The sequence below is a fragment of the Marmota marmota genome, unplaced genomic scaffold, assembly GCF_001458135.2.
Source record: "Marmota marmota marmota unplaced genomic scaffold, marMar, whole genome shotgun sequence".
Classification (NCBI taxonomy): Eukaryota; Metazoa; Chordata; class Mammalia; order Rodentia; family Sciuridae; genus Marmota; species Marmota marmota.
In genome coordinates this window covers 22,014,265-22,032,071 of record NW_025999932.1, presented here as the reverse complement: position 1 = coordinate 22,032,071, position 17,807 = coordinate 22,014,265, and the positions used below count along the sequence as shown (strand labels likewise).

The window sequence follows — 17,807 nt, the reverse complement described above, 5'->3', positions numbered from 1 at the left end:
AGTAGGTAGCATAGGTTGTATATCCTGACACAGTTGGTTTTTTTCAGCTGTTTCATGAATACATTCTTTTACTTTACAACAAAAATCAGTCTTCCTAGATCTTCATCTAAAGATTAGAGATAAGGGAAGTATCCTGTTTCCTCTCTCCATTTTCTTCATTATCACATTATTTAGAGTCCTTCTAATCTTACTGCCCAGAACAGAAGGCTTTCCTAGGTACTGATTAACACTGATCCGAACATGCCTCATCCCACCCTTGATATCCAGAATGATGGACTTTCAATGACTACACTGTTTTCTGGTTCTTTGGATTTTCTATCCTGGTCAGCAAAACTCTCCATATCACCAATAAGGCTGTTTTATTTTCTTATTTTGGGAGGGTTTACTGAACTAGCACATTGAATTTGCATCAAAATTTTTTCTTTGTATTCACAACCTGACTGTTTAGTGCAAGAGGCCTAGTTCTTGGCCTGTCTTGCCTTTGATATGCTTTCCAAACTAAGCTTAGTCACTATTAGCTTTTGATTTAGAGTAAGTGATGCTTGTGAGAGTTCTTTTTGTTTTATTTGAATAAAGACTATTGTATGGTAATTAATTTGCCTAGTTTTAATATTATTTTGTCTCAGGGCCTGAGGGGCCTGATGAAGAAGAGAGAGAGAGAGGGAGAAATGGTCAGTTAGTACAGGGGTCAAAACATACATTTATTAAGTTTACCAACCTTTATGGACATAGATCATAGGAACTCTGAATAATTATAATACCAACATTAAAAACTAATCAGCAAAGATCACTATGATGAATACAATAACAATGAAAGAGCTTGAAAATTTGTGAGAATCCCAAACATGTGACACAGAGACATGAAGTGAGCTCATGCTGTGAGAAAATGGTGCCAATAGATTTGCTCATTGCAGGGCTGCTATAAATCTTTAATTCAATAACGCAATATTGCAGTATCTTTGAATTATAATAAAACAAAACACAATATAATGTATATAAAATAAATATGAAAAATTTTTATAAATCCCTTCTGCCTACATGGTGTATTGCCATTTGTCTATAGAAGAACATTATGAATCATGAAGTTTTACAATGTTATTCATATCAACATCAATTTATGATTATTATGCTATAATCATATAATAATAAGCCATATCACAACATATCCAAAGAGAACATTTTGATTACCTAACTTGTTCTTACCATTATTTTGTGCTTTTATTACAAGTGTCTCCAGCTCTAACAACACTAGTATATTTCAGAACCACCTTGAATTTTTCTTGTTGCAAGACAAAAAACCAACTGCCCTTTAAGGATTCTTGGATTCCTTAATAACTAATAGTTTAGGAAACAAAAGTCTGAAAACTAATGGTTATCCTGAATTTGATGGTAGAAAAATAATAATGAATTTTCGGTTATTATTTTTCATGTTAATATCGATAAAGCAAAAGAGTACTCTTTTGTTGTTATAGTTTTACTAGCGATCAAACCTAGGACCTTGTGCATGGTGGGCAACAATTCTCTCACTGAGCTACATTCTCAGCCCAAAGAACATCTTTTAAGGTAAAGAATTCACAATGATTCTTTCGATGTTTAAACAGAAGAAAACTCTTACCATAAATAATTATATGAAACATTAAAAACTTTGACACCAAGAAAATTATTTTCATGTGGATTTAAGATGATTATGAATGATAATAACAGTTGAATAGAAAAAGAGAGGATTTCAAAGATAAGAATAAAACTTCCAAAATATAGCATATTTAAAGAAACAGACCATTACTATTAGTGGGAAAAAATACATGAGACAAAGTTTGTGATATATGTGGGGGATAATTAATGACATTTTTATTTATTTCAAAAATATTGGCTTTGCATTTGTTAGTTTTGTATATTTAAAAGTTTTTTAGTTTGGTTTTGTTCTCTTTTTTTCCCCCAAATAAAATGCTAATTGACAATGAGGCAAAACAGATAAAAGTTTTAAAATTATACCTCAATTATTAAGACAGACTAGAGTGTAGCTAAGTAAGATAATGAAGAGTTAATAAGGTTTATTACATTAGAAATTTAAGGAGGGCTAGGGATATAGCTCAGTTGGTAGAGTGTTTGTTTGCCTCGTATGCACAAGGCCCTGGGTTCAATCCCCAGTACCATAAAAATAAATAAATAAATAAATTAGAAATTTAAGGGGATGTTCTGGTTTGCATTAGAGGGCTGGCAGTATTAATAAAAATAAATCATTTCAATAGATATTTAGGAGGGAGATATAAAGTTATTTTGCATATAATTGGACATATGGTCAAAAGAGGAAAAAGAAAATCATCAAGGATAAATGACATCTTTAAACTTTATTGAACTTTATAAGTTTCGATACATTTTCTGAAACAGAAAACACTAGAAAGGGGTCAGAATGAGAGTGATTTTGAGAACAACTCTGGACATGTAAAATTAACGTACTTAGGACATATTAATTTGAGATCATTGAAAGACTCTTGAATTAATGTGCTCGAGTCACTGAGACAAAGTCTGAGAAACAGTTGAAAGTTACGTTTATCTCTTTACAGATTTTATAGATAGTAACTAAAGTCTTCAGAACATATGAGGCTACCTAAATAGTACTTCAGAGAGCAAAGAAGACGGAGTATAACTAGGAACCATGCTAACATCTACAGATATGACAGGGAATTAGATCAGTAAAGGACACTGAGAATGAACAGCTCACAAATCAGGAAGTCATCACAGAGGCTGCAATGCTCTGGAAACAAAGGGAAGTTTGGCCCTCAAAAGGAAAGAAAATGACCATCACTATTAAATATTGTTGCAATTGGTAGTAGATGCAGTCTGAGATCAGTTAGGATACAAGGATATGTCAGTTAACTTTTCACCATGACCACAATTCCTGACAAGAACAACTTAGAGGAGGGAAATTTTATTTTCGCCCAAAGTTTCAGAGGTTCGGTCCATGATTGTCTGATTTCACTGTTCTGGGCCTAAGTTGAAGCAGAACATCATCCTGGAAGGGAGCAGTGGAGGAGCACTGTGTTGCTAATGGCAGCCAAGCAGCAGAAAGACACAGGGCAAGAGGCCATAGGGAAGATTAATATTCTAGGGAACCCCCATTGTTACACACCTCCTCCAGCCACTCCCCACGGGCCTAAAGTTACCACAGAGTACACTCAAATCAGGATGCACTGATTAGGTTACAGCTTTCATAATCTATTCATTTCCCCTCTGAATAATTCCATATCAGCACTGGAGCTTTTGGGGACATCTCATACACAAACAATAACAGAAGCTTATTGGTGATTATGGCAAAATTATCTTTTATGATTTTCTGTGGGCAAAATTAAGTTCTACTGCCTTGATAAATAAGACTATAAAATAATTAGACATAATAAATGTGTTTCTTTTATTAGGAAAGAAAATAATACAGTATTTGTTCACAGAAATCTAGACTTGAATTAAGTTCTTGTGTCTTTATAATATTAACATTTTTGTATTTTTAAGATATGTTTAAACTAGAAATGTCATTTTTGGAAGTTCACATCAAGATATAATGCAATTTGATTAATGAGAACTTCTTGAAGGAACTATGTACTAGATAATATGAGGAGCATAGTTTTTCAGAATCAAAGTTTCAACACTTTAAACAAAGTATAATATAGCCAGACTGTTAAGATTAGCAAATATTTTTATATTTTAGCATTTATTTTATTAGCACAATATTAGATGAAATGTCTTAATTACTCAGAAGTCTGAACATAACTTTACAAAATGGATTGTATAATCATGTTTCAAATTAGATTATTTTAATGGAGAATTTATTTAGTGAATTAACTATATTCAAATATTTGTATCAGATTTTGAGAGAATGAACTTCTTGCATATTTTCATCACTTACATATACATTTTGTTGAAATGGATATACATTTTCACAGTGATATAAAAATCTATTTTACTGCTATCTGCTTTATTTCTTTGTCAAAAGGAAGGGTGATGAAAGGATGTGTGACAGAAGAGGTGATATCAAGAAAAAGACAGACGATCATCACCCAGGAAACAAATGGACATTTTCTGGTCGACTTTTGTCTCTCCTGTCAAAGAAATTCCTTTGAGGCTTCAGCTTTCAACAGATTTGACACAATATTTTAGAAGAAACAGATTTAACACTATTGCAGAACCGTGTATAAAAAAATAAGGTTTTCATTTCTATTAATTTTATGAAAGTTTTCATTTTTTATATCTCATTAGTAAATATTTAATACAAATGATACAGATACATTTTGTATTATAAACACAAAGATTATTGCTTGAGTTGAATATTATTTCATAAAAGGGTTTGAAAAGTAAAATGTTAACTTTTTCTCTGATTGTCTGGATATGCTAAAGACATCAAGACATTTATTTTTATGTTCTTTGGACTATTCTAGATTTATTAAGTTTAACCTATGATTACTCATTTTATCTTGTAAAATGAAAATGTGAAAGTGAATTGGATGGTTGTCAAGGAAAGCTCTACACATTGTGTGTATGTGTGTGTTTGTGTGTGTGTGTGTGTGTCTATGTGTGTGTGAAAACAAGTCAATTATATTTTCAAATATATTTTGTCATCTCATAGAAGATTATCATTTAAAATGCCTTATTTCTGTAAACATTTTGTAGTTAAAATATTTGCCTATAAATTTCCATTAAAAATGGTATTTAGCATGATAGGTAGGACATTTAAAAAACTTAATCAGGTCAATGAAAAGAAATGCTCTTTACATCAGGGTTCGAATTGGTAGTTCATTTAACTTATAGGTTGCCTTTGGGACACTTGTGTATATAGAATCCTTGGGAGTGCCAGAGAGCTAAGCAAGTGTTAGCAAATTTATAACCACCTATTTAAAATCATAAAACACCACTCCTATATCACTTATCATCTAGGTTTATGTTTGGTAATAGGTGAAAGTTTTACCTTTCTTAACAAATGTGAGTGTTAGAGTCTGTAAACAAGTCAAAATAACACCTGGCATTTTGCCAGGGGAATGTCAGAGTTCGTAAACAAGTCTGGATGGTGCCTGGCAAAATGCCAGAGGGAGTGGTTTGAGAAGTAACAAAAGCGAGCCATTAAGTGTGGAGATTCCTGATTGGTTGACTGATGTATCTAGTTTGTGCTAATTAGATAAGCTGTGTGGAATGTATAAATACTGCTCCTGTCCTGCAATAAACGGCTCCCACTCCTGCTGTATCAACGTACACAAGTCGTTTGTCACCCCCCGGTTATTTTGCTGCAGCTGGACTGCGGCATGTGAGCTCTTGAATTTTAATATGGAAATTATGATAAAAAATCTTTGGTAGAAGTAAAATCACTTATCAGCCAAGCCAAAAGAAAAAAGGCTGCAAAATAATCATGCCATGCTTGTAGTATCTGAGTAAGACTAGAAGTAGCAATAAAATATTCTCATTTGGTATCTTTACATCATGAGGAGGGCATAATTTTTTTAAAATATGTGGATGTTGCATTAAAAAACAGCATTTGTGGTTTAGAAAAATGAGTTTGTTATATCAGGAGGACAAATTAAATGGACAATTGTGTAAAACTACATGAATAAGTTATGTCAAAATTAGGGATTTTGAATTCTTTGTCTTCAGTTATCTCTGACCACTATAAAATTAATGGAGTATTATTTTTGAGTACACTTATCTAGGTGATATATCTAGGTTATTTTGTAGATTGATTTGTGAAAGGTTTATTGAAAGTAGAAAACTAGGCTAGTAGGAGATGCTTTTGTGTATGAATGATTTATTAATTCTCAAAGCAATTATTGAGACATAAACACTTTATAAGTATTGATAACCCTCAATTAAATGGGACAGTTATAAAAGGGTAGTATTTCATTGACAGTTAAAATAGTTAAGCAAATACAAGAATGCTAGTATCATTATGAGTAAAATCTTTGCTAAGTGTGAAAATTACTTAATTTGGAAGAAAGCAAGCATAAATAGTAATTGTTTTTAGCTGGTAAGTACTTGTTAAACATCTATATTACATTCTAGCACTGTTATGGCTCTACAGAGCCATAAAAGGTATATTCAATGAATTGGTTAGAGTTAAGAAGGCACAGAAAGTAAAATAAATTTAATTTTTAAGTAAAGATTATTAGATACACATATTTCCCTAACTACATCCCATTAGGTAAAGGACATGAATAAAGGGTGAAGCATATGTAAAAGAGGCACCAGGCTGCAACTATACTAGGTAATGAAAAAACAAAAATTCAAACAGACAGGTTTAAGATCAAGATTAGTGGCATAAAATTATCATAAATTGTTTTCAGAAGGAAGCTAACTTATTTATTACAAATACTTTTGCTTAACATTTTTGAGGCATTGTACTAGAAAAAAGGAAATGTACCTTTACTGTGATTTCTGACTATATAGTGATCATACGGTAGAAGTTGATCTCACTTTCAACAAATAGCCAAAATACATAATTTCAATTGACTTAGGACTGCAAAATAAAAATAAAAACAGGGTATGCTATATTCCAATACCTCAAATAGCTTACAACACAGTGTATGATACTGTATTGGCTGATTGCTCTTTTGATCGGCTGGCTTTCAGATATCTGAATATCTTGGTGCTGTCCAGCATCATAAGAGAGAATCATAGTGCATGTATTAGCCCCAGGAAATAATCAAAATTCAAAATTTGACATCTGGTTTCTTTTGACTGTTTATCACTATTTCACCATCATAAATGTGTAAAGTTTTAAGTCAAACTCTTGCAAATAGGCAACCATCTGTATATATGTGTGTTAGAGTCTGTAAACAAGTCAAGATGGCGCCTGGCATTTTGCCAGAGGGAGTGGTTGGTGAAGTAACGCCAGCGAGCCATTAAGTGTGGAGATTCCTTATTGGTTGACTGCTGTATCTAGTTTATGTTAATTAAGATAAGCTGTGTGTAATGTATATATACCCCTCCGGTCCTACAATAAATGGCTGGGAGCAACACAAGTTGCTCGTCACCCCCAGTTATTTTGCTGCAGCCGGACTGCGGCATATGTGTATGTGTGTATATGTGTATATGTGGCTGTGTGAGTTTTATAACTTCATATATGTATATACTTTAGTGTATATGTATCATATTCTTCACAAAAATGCTTCCTACTGTTTACACTTATAAACAACTATATATACTATAGAAATATAATTCCACATACTTATTCATTGTTTATGAATCCCATCATATGTATCTAGACCTTATTATTTACATAGATATATAAACACATATACACATTATATACATATATGTGTGTGTGTGTGTGTGTGTATATATCCTATTTTTTTGCATCATTGGAGGACTCTGACTAGTGATTAATTTAGGAAAAATATGTGCATTGGGAGAAGCTCATGAGTGTATATTTGTGTGCATTGTGCATGTGTATATGAAAGAGAGACAGAGAGAATTAGTTTGTTCATATGTTGCTTTTCTTTTCACAGGTAAAACCTTTAATTATAATAAAAACATTGGTTTCCTGAACCATTACACATAAAAAGTCATAATATTGAATAGTATGACTAAACACAGTTTAGTATATTATTAAGATATTGCTATAAATGTATTTATTCTAATAAATATTCGTGGAAATTCTCATATATTGAGCATTTTTATTATTAGAATACAGATAAAAATAAAGCAAATAATAGTGATATGAGAAAGTTCACAAACTGTTTATTAGAGGCCTAAAACTTTTAAAGTCAAATGTAGTCATATTAATCCAGGGATATAATTAAAACACAATGTAGGCTCCAAGGAAGGTGAATGTTATCCTGCTTCTCATTTGGGCAGATGAAGGTGGTGGCATAGTTACCCATGTGGGTAATGATGATAAATGAGTACAAGTGATTTAATATTAGCAAGTAAAATTTAAAATATTACTATGATTTGGGTAGGGCTTCAAGATATTCCCCAAAGGTTCATGTATAAAGGCTTGGATCTGAGGGTAGTGGTATTATGGGGTGGGTAGGAACTTAAAGAAGTTTGGGGGGTTTAGAGGGAAGTTGTTAGGTCAATAGGGGTGTGTCTAAAGAAAGGTCCCGTGAGATCCCAGTCTCTCTCTGGTGTTTGATTCAAGATGTGATCTCTTTTAGGCCCTTTTGTTATGATGTGAAACAGTCAAGAGGACCCTCATGGAACTTGTGCCAATGCCAGTACCATGCCCTTAAAGCCCCCAAATTGTGAGCTATTAAAACTCTTTTGTTGATGAAATAGCTTGCTTTAGGCATTGTGTTTTTAGCAATAGGAAAAAAATGTTTAAAAAAATCAATGAAATAAACTTAGTGTGTACTGATAATGTGTACATATTAGAATGTCATTTCTGCATCTTACAAGTATACCATCATTTTCTAGTGAGGCAAACTACAGAAATTTGGAGATGTTTAGTGGTGTTTTCTCATTCAAATAGAGCGTATATCTTTAAATAGTACTAAAAGTTGGAATACAAATTCATCTTTTCTTTGTCTTTCCTCATTTAAAGTGGTAAAAATATATGAATTGTGTTTTTTATATAGTTTTTTGGGGGGTATATAGTCAAGTTTTCTCAGTATAAGTGCAATATTTTATTGTATTTTTCTAGTTCTTTTTATACAAGTTAGATATTGCATTCCTTACATGATTTTATAAGTATATTTTACCATTATAAAACTTTCTACCAGTAAAGCTTTAATGTAAATTTGGTCATTTTTAGAAATCATGTCTATATATACGAAGCTGAAAAAAAAATCCATGTGTACTATGTTTCATTCTCTCTTTGTCTCTTCCTCTAATTTTGTTCACTTGGTAGAGTGTCATTTCACATTTAAGTCAATGAAATGGCATTAAAATCTTAGCTTGATACCTATGCTTGCAGGATATTAGCTGATTTTTTCCTGATTCTTTAACCCTTAAGGTATTATTTTGCTGAAGAAAAATCATTACTTTTAAGGCAATTCTATCCAGTTCTTTCTTTGCATTGCATAGAAGAAAAATGTGATTTTCCACATAATTATGTCAGAACATACTTCAAAGCTTATACTATATTTCAGTTCTATAGCTTGTATAATTGCTTTCAATCTTAAATTGCTTAAGGCTAATCAAATGGACAATTATTATAATTTTATTTTTCAATTAACCTTTTGTAAACTTTCAAATATCTAAATTTTTCTTTAGCATGCCTGATGATAGGAGGTCAGAATAAGCTAATTCTAACTCATGTTTCAGAGCAAAAAAAGTAAAAAGATATATTAGAAAAAAAAGCACAGACATTCATCACTAATAATTGGTAGTGAATTGTGATCATTTTATATTTAATAGTTATATATTTTTTATCTTCCATAAATGTATATATATCGCTCTCTTTTCTTATGGAAAGGCAAGGAGGCTCTATTGCAGTCAAAATAAAAATACACATTTTCAGTTTTACCATCTAGACCCTACCCAAATTCTATTGCAAGCGAAGTAGTTGTTTGACTGGTAGCAGCTAATGAACCCTTTAAATTTCAGGTTCTTGCTAATTTGGGGGAGTATGCGATATCACTTCCTTGGTGTGTGGTAACAGTTGAATTGATATATATCAAATGATAATAATTTGCTTTTTTATAAATGTAAGGCACAGCATTTGGCTCCTTTTCTGCTGAAAGACAGGCTGTTTTCCCCAACAGTATACTCCCTTCTTCGTTTAACTTCATCCAGACTTATGTAGCCTTCATGTAATCTATGGGTATATATCTTCTACTACAAGTCTCACAAATTAAAGAGGATTTAGAAGTTCTGAAACATGGGCTGAGGCTTTAGCTCAATGGCAAAGAACTTACTTAACACATGTGAAGCACTGGGTTCAATCCTTAGCACCACATAAGAATAAACAAATAAAAGTTCTGAAACATTAAAAAGCATAAGCAAGTAATACTTTCCTTTAATCTGCAAATTGAATGACTTAACATTTGAACTTTGCTATTTTGCATTTGCTTTCTGACATTGATCTTAGATCGAGACTTAAATTGTGATAATGTCAGCTCTTCTTGATTCAAAGAAAAATTTGATACCAGTATAAGACATAGAAATTTACAAAACATAAGTTCCTAATGATTGGAAAATTTTCCTATTAAATCATGATAAAACTTTTCCCATAGTTCATGTTTTTCCTTTAAAGTTTATTGCACTACTTTTAAGCTGATTTCAAATAAGTGATTAGAACTTTAAATGAAATTTAAACACTGATTCATTTGTCAAACTTAAAATCTAGTATGGGAAATGTTAAGATAACAAATATATTTTATAAAATATTTTAAATAAGAATTATAATTTGATAAACTCAGTAAAATGTATCAGAAGTAAATAAAATTAGAATGCAAAATTATTCAAATTTGGAAATTGTAACACCTACATGTATAACAATGGAAAGATCAAGATACATGTGCTGACAATCTGAGATGGTGTAGTAAATTCAGAGCCAAAAGATTGTTCCTGATAAAAGTTAATGGTATTTAAAAGAGAGAGAGAGAGAGACCAAAAGGAAAAAAGTATATATGAAATAACAGTGAGGATCAAATCAGAAAGCTGATAGCTAGCAAATGTTTTCAAGAATATGAAAAGCTCAGCTCAGTGCACCTTTACACGGCTCCAATCTCTACAGCAATACAGAAGACATGAAATGAGTAAACTGGACCTTGGAAACCTACTATCTTTATCTTGGAAAGAGGTGAAAGAATGCAGTCATCATGGCAGAAGAGGAAAAATTTAAAGAAGAACAGGCATTTTCTAAGTACTTGCTATCCCAAAAAAAATGAAATCAATATTTTGTGTTTGTCTGATGTAAGAAAAATGGCCAAATAACGGGAATGATCATTAAAAACTCCAAGCTAATTAGATTCTTCAATGACAAGCACTTAGCCAAAGAGCAAAAATAAAAAGAAAAAAAATTAAAAAGAAGAAAAAAAGGGATAGAACAGGATTGGAGGAAATAGAAGAAAGCAGAAAGGAACTCACTGGCCTCTCCAGGAGTGATTTGTTTCCCACAGACTGTATCCTTAACTGAGGAGGTAGGTTACACACACACACACACACACACACACTTTTCTTCTCTAGTGGGAATATAGGTGTGGAATCCTCTTACAAGCTTATTCAGGTTGCTGACAAAATTCAGTTCCAAGAGTTAAGTATGGTCCCTTATGGTTTCTTGTTGCTTTCCTCGTTGACTGATCGGTGGTTGATCCTAGCAATGAGATGCCGCACTCAAATACCTGTGCATGTGAAAGCTTCTTAACCTGTAGATGAATCTTATTACACTCTCCTGTAAAAGAGTTGTATATAGTGTAATAAATAACTGGAGTGAGTATCCCATAATTTTTCTATATAATATAATTTATTCAAGAGAATGATGTTCTATAATATTCATCAATAATGACTATACTAAAAAAGAAGGAAATTTGGAAAATTTGGAAGTCATCTGAAAATTTCATCAATAAAAACATCTTAAACATTCCATAATCTTCCTTCAAATAAGTAGTACTTTACTTATGGAATAAGAAACTTACACCAGTGATTTGTAACATTGGTGTTACGCATTTCAATAGTTTACATATAATAGATCCCAGAGTGCATTGAATTATTTGGGCTTAAAACTCCTACCTATGCTTTAAAGACATTTAAACAATAAAAGAAATTATGTACTTTATGTGTTCTCATGTATTTATAATTTTTCCTGAACTTGATTTTTTTATTTACGTCAGATATCAATCTGGTATAATTTTCCTTCCTAACCTTGCTATGGTAGAGGCGTTCTTAGATTGATTTTTTTTTCAAGATTTGCATGGTGAAAAACTCACCTTTTTGTTTAAAAATATTATTTTTGGGCAGAGAATGCAAGTGTGCTCATGTTTTGGTTTGGTTTGATTTTACTTTATCATCAATACCCTATTTCACAGTTTTCTCTCTTGCACTATTTCTGAGCAGAATTCTTTGATTCATTTTTTTTCTCTTTTGATATTTATGTAACATCTTTAGTATAATTAGTGTGTCCTTTTTCTCTAGCTAATTTTAATCAGTCTATCATCTTCCTAAGCACTTCAGTTATAAAGTTATTTTTTAGTTTTCTTAATTTATTTGTTTTTAGATTCCATTTATGTTATCAGATCTATGGATATACAGTTTTCACCCATGTGGAAAATTTCCAGATACTATTACTTCACATATTTTTATGTCTCCCTTTCTTATTACAACCCTTCAAGAACTATAATTTTATTTATAGTGTCTAAGTATATTCTGCATTTCAGCTTAAAGTTATCCCAAAGTATACTTGTACTTATTCATTAATTTTCAGTCTGTTTTTCCTGTGATCTAATTTCAATCCTCTCTATTATTATGTCTTCATGCTTACTAATTCAGAGTTTAACCTTCTGCTAGTCTATTTCACACAATTTTCTTCTTAGACAATTGAGTTTTAATTTTAATGCTTTGAATTTGGATATTTAAGATATATCTTGTTTTATTACTTAACCTAATAAATCTATACATATCATCTTAAATTTATTCAATATCTATACAGAAAATGTTCTAATTTTTTTTTACTAATTCTCTTTATTATTATTATTATTATTTCTAGCCTATTGATTGATTTTTAAAAAACTTATTAGGGATTATATTTTCTAACATTTTAGTGTGGAGATATAAATTTATTGGATATCAAACACAGTAAATTTTATTTTGTTGAATTCTGGATATTTTTTATATCCCTATAGATTTTTTGAAAAATTTCTGGGACTCAAGTAAGCTACTTGGAAACAATTTGAAACTTTATAATCTTACTTTTGTTATGTATATGTAGGATGAAAATAGACTTATTCTACTTATTCAGGGTATGCAGTGACCATGAACATGAAATTTAGACGCTCTCATTGATCCTAGGACTCATTTGAAACAAGTTGTCATTTGCCATGAGTCACTGTAGTACACTCTAATGTGGTATGCAGGTGGCTAGCTGGAATTTTGGATACTCTGATATCAGAATTTGTTATGAACACCCTTAAAGATATGTGAAATTTTCTTTTACCTTATATAAATAAGTGTTAAGTTGCTCTGGGAAAGGACTAGGAAAGTCCATACTTTCACATACTTTGTATGAAATTGCAGGTTTTTTCAGTAAGTGAATTCAGCTACTATTTTAATCAAGGAGCCAAATTCTTCCTCTTTCATCTTTAGGTATGTCAACTGAGTAACATTAAGAAGCTTTGAGACATTTCTTGATCCTTGTCTAATATCCAGAAATCTTTTTTTTTGGTACTGGAATTGAACCTAGGGGTGCTTAATAACTGAGCATGGTCCCGAGTCCTTTTTTAAAATATTTTATTTATAGACAGGGTCTCACTGAGTTGCTAATTGCCTCGCTAATCTGCTGAGACTGGCTTTGAACTCACAATCCTCCTGCATTCAGCCTCCTGAGTTGCTGAGATTACAGGCATGCACCACTGCACCTGGTTAATATCCAGATATCTTAAAGAAACTAGTTTTCAAAGATGAAAGTCCCAACATAAATTAGCATATATATAGTAAAATAAAACAATCTTACTAATTTAAGGTATAACTTTATAATTTAGAAAAAAATTGAGTATTAGATTAATTATAAATGTATACTTATTAATAAAAATAGTTGCATATATTTTAACTTTAGATCTAAACTTTAAATCCTATGCTTAAAAAGATATCCATATTTAAAAGTGCGTATTTTCCCTTTTATTCTATAATTAATCAATTTCACAATATTCAAACCTATGATAATCAAATTCTAAAGAAAGGGAAGATAGCATATAATGCATCAGTAATAAGTAATCCAGTTAGAAAATGAAATAGTATGACAGTGTGCTTTTGGTGAAATAGCATTATTAAATTAAAAACATTCTTTCCTTCATGAAAAACTTGCTTATAATATTAACAAGCATTTAAAGACATTACATAATGTATGTTATTTTTTTTCCATAAGTTTGATCAGAATGGATTATGTCAAGGTAATTGTCAGTTTATATAGTTAATATCTGTTGAGAAGTGCATATATGTTAAGGCACTGGATTATATAATATTAAGGAAAGTATTCATGACAGTTAAGATATTCAAAATGATAAATAACTTAAATTTTTTTTAGTAGTCAATATATTTTTTTCACAGATTTGATAATATTCACATTAATGTAAAAATTCTCTTTTATTTTTTATAGTCTTGCTTGTCTCTCTTTCTGTGGTCACTGCAGTACGTGGTCCATACACACAGGTCTTGTATTTAGTTTATGCCTTTTATTCCATGTCTGATATTAAAAATATTGGGACAAATAGATGAATTCTAGATAGGAAAGAGGGGAGGGAGGGAAAAGGAGGGGGCAGGGGATTAGCAAGGATGGGGGAATCTGATGGACATCATTATCCAAAGTACATGTATGAAGACACAAATTGGGTTCAACCTACTTTATATACAGAGATATGAAAAATTATGGTATATATGTGTAATAAGAATTGAAATGCAAAAAAAACAAGTACATGTAAAAAGACATGAGTTGGCATGAACATACTTTATACAAAGATATGAAAAATTGTGCTCTATATGTGTCTTAAGAATTGTAATACATTCTGCTGTCATATATTTAAAAAATGAAATATTGAATGTAACGTCATATAGGAAATGTAAAACCATGTATTTAGATAATCAAATTTTGTTATAAACAAGAGAATATTTCAATGGAAGATTTATAATGATGTAATATTATTCCTACATTAAAAATAGAAGATGGTAGGATTCTCATCCATATTTCTCTCATAAAAGTTTCTGAATAAGTAGAATATAGACTTCATCATTTCATGTGACTTCAAAGCCATTTAAATTTCTAATTGAAATAAAGCTCCCACCCCTTGAGTTTGATTATCTTCACTTCTTAAAACCCTTAAAATCCTGTTATTGAAAATGAGAGGGCTGGGGATGTGGCTCAAGCGGTAGCGCGCTCGCCTGGCATGCGTGCGGCCCGGGGTTCGATACTCAGCACCACATACCAACAAAGATGTTGTGTCCGCTGAGAACTAAAAATAAATAAATAAATAAATATTAAAAAAAAAAAGAAAATGAGAGAAATGGGGCTCTGTGTTGCATGGTAATAATCAGTTTCCTTTTTCAAACCAATGTATATGCAATGCCTTGGCTAAAATTGTCTTTGCTGCCACAGAAGCTAATTAGAAAATGCTTTTGAAGGAATCCATTTATTCTTTCCTTACCATTTGCCTAAGGACAGAAGAAATTTCTGCATAGATCAAAGGAATGATTGTAGCTCTTTCACATATCTGTGAGTTATGACAGTCTTTATAGGCAGTTTGTATAAACACATTCAATTTTTAGACAAGTTGATGTCAGTGAATGCTTCACATGCTAGGCCTCTAGTGATTTTCAAGTTAACATGCTTTCTATATTGTAAATTATGATTGGTCATCATGGTTTTTCTGATAATGTCGGTCACTTAATACTTTTATACTGTGATTTTCAAAGTCATATTTTCTTTTCTTTTATCTTTAAAATAGCCCTTTATTAAAACATAGATATCTATATCATGTACTATATCAGAAATGTTATTGTTATTGCATTCTAATATTTAAAATTATTCAAAGGGTGATTTTAAAGTTAAGGTGTTGCTATAATTGAAATAAATTGAGTGGTAAACCCCAAATGTCCAAAATCCTGGGTAGTTGTAAATACCACCAATATTCACCTGACTAATTAGAAAAAAAGAAAATTTATTTGTTATAGATTCTGATTTTGCTATAAATGTGTGTGCTTGTTTGTGAGTTTATCAGTATATTTTTCTTTTCTTTCTTTTTTTCTTATTTTCTTAGTATGCTGTATGTATCTATGACTGGGAGAGAAAAAGACCTTATGTAGTATTAAGTATTGCTAATTTTACATTTCACTTATGTTATAAGCTATAAGGAAAAAGAGTATATTATTCAAGTATTTTACTCTCACTTCTGGAAAAGGTCAGTGAGTTTGAAGTTATAAGCAGAATAGTTATATCATGGTGGACTTGAATTACGAACTTGTCTTTGGATATCAAATATATTATAAGGATGGGGCTGAGGATGCAGCTCAGTGATGCAGTACTTGCCTTGCATTGTGTAAAACCCTGGTTTTGATCCCCAGTATGACACAAATAAATACATATGGTGTAAAGAGTGGCATATCAACTCTAGGCTTACAAGGGATGGAATGGTGATGATGAATTGTAGGTGTGGACCTGCCTGGGCCATAAAATGCCCAGACATTTGGTCAAACATTATTCTGAGTGTGTATGAGGATGCTTCTGGATGATATTAACATTTGAATTGGTAGATCAATTAAAGCAAATTGCCCTTTCTAATATGTGTGTGTGGGGTTAGGGACAAAGGACAAAAAAACTGAGGAGTAGCAGGGAGCTTCTGTCTGACATTGGAGCTGATCTTTTCTTCAAATTGGGACTGAAACATCAGTTTCTCAGGTTTCAAGTCTGCTAACTTTTAGATCAGAACTCATCCCCTGGACTCTGCCACTTCTCAGGCTTTTGCACTGTGTTAGAGCTACCTATCAGTTTTTGCATATCTTGGAACTTTTCAGTTTCCATATTTATGTGAGTCACACACAGACACATACACATACACACACACACACACACACACACACACAAATACCTTATTGGCTCAGTTTCCCTGGGGAACTCTGATACAGTAGTATGATAGAATATTTATTTTCCTTTTTTAATGTATGCAAATGCACATCTTAAAACACCAATGAAAGGCCAACATGCAATAAATATTTTCAAGTTAAAGGTTCCAATTTACCTAAAAAACAGCATTGTATTTACCAAGTAAAACTGCTTTTACAGTCCTATAGAATGTTGCATGCTACTTAATATTCCTTTGCCCAGAACTTCTTTGTTTTTCACTAGACTTGATTTCTCCCTCAAGCAGTTAAAGTACACAGTGCTCACTTACCCCACTAACTGCAAGAAATTTGACTGCTCCTTTAATACAGGGCAGGGTCAGGGATTATCAACCTCTGTGTAAACTCACATGATGAATGTTGTTTCCCACTTATTCCAGTGACTTCTTATCAGAACTTGAATTATATAAAGCTTACAGAAATCTAATCCTGGACTTGACTGACAGTTTATTTAAATTTCATTCTAGTAGGTTAAGAGTCCACACATTTATTTCCAAACATAAATATTCAATAATGTGTTAGGTAAAAAGGAAATAACTTAAATGAAAAAGTATTTTAACTAAATTTAAAAATGTTTAAGGGAATATTTTCCTAAACAATAATAAAATTTAATTCAAATATGTGTAAAGAACTTGTAATTTTGGAGTCTCCTATTATATTTCCTTATTTTCCTGAAAAATGTTTAAGTATTTATTCATAGTTACTTATGATTATTTTCTCCTTGTAATTTTTTCCTTCGTGAATTAGTTCAGTAGATACAGGGATAAAGAAAACTTCCCTACCCATTGCAAAAATGTAATCATAATGGGGTCAGATGGAAAGTTTGTCAAAGATGTCCCAGTTTCTTGACTAAATAAATTGGTTCTTTATACAATAGCACAATTTTCCTCAGAGGATTCATCAACAAAGAAAGACAGCTCTCCTTTTTGGGATTTTCTATTTAACATTTGTAAGGTCATATTTCCTGTCAACCAACCAGAGATTCCAACAGAAATTGTTTTGTCACTCAAAAACATGAAATTTCTGAAACTTTAAGGCAATACATTGCCAGAGGGCTGTCATAG

General features: G+C 31.6%; 1 non-coding gene across 1 annotated transcript; it reads left to right on the top strand.

Annotated features, from left to right (window-relative positions):
- Positions 1–2,078: 2,078 nt before the first annotated feature.
- Trnat-cgu lies at positions 2,079–2,156 on the top strand. The gene has a single exon. It is a non-coding gene; the product is annotated as a tRNA-Thr (tRNA).
- Positions 2,157–17,807: the final 15,651 nt, after the last annotated feature.